This window comes from Paramisgurnus dabryanus, chromosome 4 (assembly GCF_030506205.2).
Source record: "Paramisgurnus dabryanus chromosome 4, PD_genome_1.1, whole genome shotgun sequence".
NCBI lineage: Eukaryota > Metazoa > Chordata > Actinopteri > Cypriniformes > Cobitidae > Paramisgurnus > Paramisgurnus dabryanus.
Genome location: NC_133340.1, coordinates 45,235,662 through 45,240,632, shown reverse-complemented (window position 1 = coordinate 45,240,632; position 4,971 = coordinate 45,235,662).

Below are 4,971 nucleotides of genomic sequence, written 5' to 3'. Positions count from 1 at the left end.
GTGATTGTCTTCTTTCCCCTGAGAAGTCAGAGAGCGCGATGGGGTTATGAGCCCGTGCGTTGCTCTCGTACTCCTCTGATGAGTCGGAGAACGAGGGGGGGTTATGAGCCCGCTCGTGTCTCCGGCGCTCATCTGAAGACCTAGAGATGGAAGTGGAATTCGCTCTTTTTGTGGAATTGTGGGTGCCGACTGAAAAGTCGGCGGAACAGAAAATTGAAACAAAGGATTCCCCAACCGGCCCTCCTCCGGTGGGGGGAGTGGTGCTTTCACCATCTCCCGAAGAGCGATCCCCTCCATCTCTAGGTCGCCCGTCTCAGGGCCGCTTCGATTTTCTTTTTCCACCCTTTGAAGCGGGCTGAGCGGGCGGGGCGGGCTGCTGACGACCGGTTCCTCGCTTCTTAGAAGAGCCCCGGGGAGGAACGGAGGCGGCCGCCGCAGGACGCCCTCGGCGAGGAGCAGGCTGAGGTGCCGACGTGGACGGGGCAGGCGCAGGACGCTTCCGACGTGGCATGATCTGAGCGATGGCCTCAGTCTGCTTCTTGGCCGCGGAGAATTGCTGGGCAAACTCCTCGACCGTCTCGCCGAACAGGCCGGTCTGGGAAACCGGAGCATTCAGGAGCCGGGTCTTATCAGCATCCTTCATGTCCGCCAGACACAGCCAGAGATGGCGTTCCTGGACTACCAGGGTAGACATCGCACGCCCGACGGCGCGTGCGGTGACCTTGGTCGCACGGAGCGCCAGATCCGTAGCCGCACGCAGTTCAGAGAACTCCGCCGAGTCGTGACCTCCCGCGTGCAGGTCCCTCAGAGCCTTAGCCTGGTGGACCTGCAGCAATGCCATGGCATGCAGGGCAGAGGCTGCCTCCCCACAAGCCTTGTAAGCAGCACCGGACAGCGCCGAAGACTGCTTACAGGCCCGTGAGGGGAGAGTAGGCTGGTCCCGCCAGGAGGAAGCGACACCGGCCGGACACAACTGCATCGCGACCGGCCGCTCCACTGACGGGATACCAGTGTACCCCTTGGCATCTCCACCCTCGAGAGAGGTGAGGGGTGAAGGCTGAAACGGTCGGTTCCGGGCGGAAAACGGGGTTTTCCACGACCGCGTCAGCTCTTCATGCACCTCGGGGAAGAAAGGCACCGGGGGCGAGGACTGAGAAGCCCTGGCACCCCCGAAGAACCAATCATCGAGGCGGGACGGTTCAGGTGGGGGAGGTTTAGTCCACTCCAAGCCGACCGCCTCCGCCGCCCGGGCGAGCATGGCTGCCATCTCGGGGTCGAACGCAGAAGCCGCAACCTGGCCCGAAGGCGGGAGCGGATCCGGATCGACGTCCGAGGCTGACAACCCCCCTTCCGATGTTACGGTGGACATCGCGTCGGGTGGAGGCTCGACAGAGCGCGAGGACACCGTAGAACACGGGCCGCTCGTCTCCATCGGGACCTCCGCTGGCAACGGATCAGGGCGCTGGGAGCTGCTGGACGAACCAGCAGACCGACCCAGCACCGTTATACGGAGATCATCCTTCGCAAGTCTGGTAGCTGCGCTCTTAGCAGCACCAGACTTGGAAGGCGGGCGCCGTTCCCGGAGAAACGACACCCGTCTCCGCAAATCCGCCATAGTCATGCCCTCACAGATGGAGCATGAACTATCACGCAACGCTGCCTCTGCGTGCTGGAGCCCCAGACACGAAAGACAACGCTGGTGGCCATCCCGGGGGGCGATGAACACACCGCATCCAGAAACCGAACACGGACGGAAATCCATCTTTAAAAAGACGACCCCGACCGTGACACGAATGAGTGGCTGTCTTTAAAAAGACACAAAGCTCAAACGTGCTGCTCTTTTAGGGAAATCACTCTTTTGTGCGAGCTGGTGAAACACACAGGGAGAGGCAACGCACTCACTCGAACTCAAGTCCTAAATTAAAGAGACAGAGAGAGAGAGAGAAAGGGTGGAGAAAAAACACTGCGAGCCTCCGCTGAGGTGTCTTTGCCCAACCAACTTCAGCAAGCTGAGATCTTATTTTCTTCCCTTCCAGAACAGGATCTACGAAGATCAGATAGAAAGCTTCTCGAGAGCAGATGTCTGCCGGCTTCGAAGCAATAAAAGCTAATTTGGTATTGTGCACCTGCGGCTTATATACGCACCTGGCGGGGCGGCGCCGGCATTATGCAAATACCTGCATGCCAAGTTCATTGGCGTTTTTATAGTTTCTCGAAGTAGATAGGTCACCCGCGGAGCGGTTCCCAATTCGTCGGTCACGACGTGACGTCGTAGTGACCGACTGAAAGGGAACTGTTGTTTTTTCACCATTACTTTTCTTTTTTATTAAGTTAACAAATGGATTAAAATTTATGTTAAAATGTAAATTATGCAAAACCACCCCTAGTTGTTGTGGATGAAGTGATTTATTAAAAAATCCCACCTTTTTTTTTTGCTTTCTCAAAAGAGTAAAATTTTAAAGAAATTAAACAGGCAAACTACTTAACAGAATAATTTAATTGTTGGATAATATAATATAATATAATATAATATAATATAATATAATATAATATAATATAATATAATATAAATATGCATCATGTTTTCATGATGTGAAAACTTTAATACAGTGTATAGGACTTACAAATATACAGACAGTTTACTTTAGGTACTTTAATAACTTTTTTTTAGCAAATTTTTTATTTGCTGTTTGACTTCAAATACAAAACTTTTTTAACTTGACTATTTTGCTATTTTGCTAGTTAGCGATGCTATTGTGCATATGCATTCAAAGTGTCTAAACAGAGTCAGCAGTGCTCAAGTTTGATCTGTCCTGAAATGACGTTGATACACAAAACAAAGCCAAGTTTATTTTAACAATGCATTACAATAATCTCAAAATACCTGCATCATTGTGCTCCACTGTCTTTGCATGCCGGTTTGGATAGGCAGGAAACAAAGAACGAGATAATCGCTTTCAGCGTAAATTTTAGTCAGTCAGCTGCAGAGTTTTGAATATTGTTCATATAGGCTAGGCTTCTTCGACTTCATGCGGCACTGCAAGAACCAACAGGTGGATGACATCAAAGTACTGAAAGAGCGTTTTAAGAAATTATACAAAGGAGTCTGCTTATCAATCGTTCTCACAGTACTTTAATGTCATCCACCTTAGGTTCTTGCGGCGCAACATAAAGTCAAACTCACTTTAAAACTATTGCTGTCAGTAATGATTGGTGGACTAGCGCACATGGATTTAGCGGTTATGGAGGCCCCCCTCCAAGTCTGAGGCCTACTCTGCCTATAGGTCACATGTCTGCTGTAAGTCTGCTGTAAACGACATATTCTTTTTGTTTTCACTCTGTGGTCATGCATCTCTGAGCAAATTTTTAAGTGTGCATTTAACATTTATAAAGACGTAACTCTTTTCCCGCCATCTGCAAGAGAAAACATCTGCATGAAAAAATGTGTTCCTGATGAGTTTTTATGGTTATCTGTAATACCACGATTATCCACTAGATAAATATCCACTAATTAAGCAATTTTTTTTTTATTAATTTTACACACGATTTGATAATCGTTCTGAATCTGATCTCTAACAAAAATTCTTCTCAAAAATGCAATTATTTCAGCTCTTTGCTGAAAAAACACAGATAGGATAACACGTTTTTCCCCCTGTTTTGTTTGTTTGTTTATTGTTTGCCTAAAAGCATAAATATATTTGTATGTTTTATATATATTTAGAAGGCATTTTGTGAAACTTTTGTGAAAATCACAATAAATGTTGAGGGGCAACTTTAAAAAAAAAAAGCTGGAGGAAAATGAGTTAAAGTACTTCTGGTTAATTTTGTGTAATACTGATAATTATTATTATTATTTTTAATGTGCTGTAATGTGTTTATGGGATATGAAGGAAAGCTACAAAATATGATTTTTTTTGCAGTTGATAATTTATAGTGAATTTTAAAAGGACACAGGTTGAAGGCATGAAGGGCACTCTAAAACAATTTGTTGTTTGCTCACAGACCAACACATTTGCTAAATTATATAATTAAATATAATGTTTTTGAATGATTTGTATTTTTTTATTTGTAATGATTAAAGACCTAACATTAACCTTTTCTATCTGTTTAATTTGAATAGAAAACAGCATATATTAACCAAAATTGCACAATGTTTATGTTCTTTTGTTGATGTACAAATTCTTTTTCATTTCTCTGTAGAGCTCAAATGATAGTTTTGTTCCTAGTCACTAATTCTACACTCTCAGAAATAAAGGTACAAAACTGTACCTTTTCTGTCACTGGGGCTCTACCCTAAGTTTCTGTTTGGTACATTTACAGGAATACAAAACAGAATACAATTTTGGGTAGATTGCTGTACCTTAAGGACCTACATTGTTAGAAAGAAGTAAAAATATGTACCCTTGCTGTAAGTGGATAACTGAAATGAAATCCTTAGGTGCAACCCTGTACTTTTTGAAAGGGTACAGCCCCAGCGACAGTTTTGTACCTTTATTTCTGATAGTGTATAAAAAGATCTCTGCTGTGTAAAAACACTTATATGATCCCTTATGATTATGAACACTATCATTAAATTTCATTGAGAAGAACCATCCAGAGAGTTCCTACTGTAATACTGTTTGTACAGTAACACTTAATCAAAACTAGTTTAATCAAATGTATTGTGCGAGCCTAATATTGACCAGTAATGAGAAGCTACAACTTATAAATACAAGTTAAAATAGTTTGATAAATAAATCAACAATTATATGTTGATATGTCTTATTGATCACATATTTTTTACAGTGCCAAAGAACACAGTTTTTTAATCACACAGAGTTCCATTATAGAGTACATGAATTCTTCATCAACACTGATTGTAAATCGGTAATGATAATGAATGTAATAATGTCCATAGCAGTGAAGTGCAATCCAACATCAGCTGTACATAATAATAAGTTGTGTAATCAAGCCTGCATTTCCTCTTGTGGA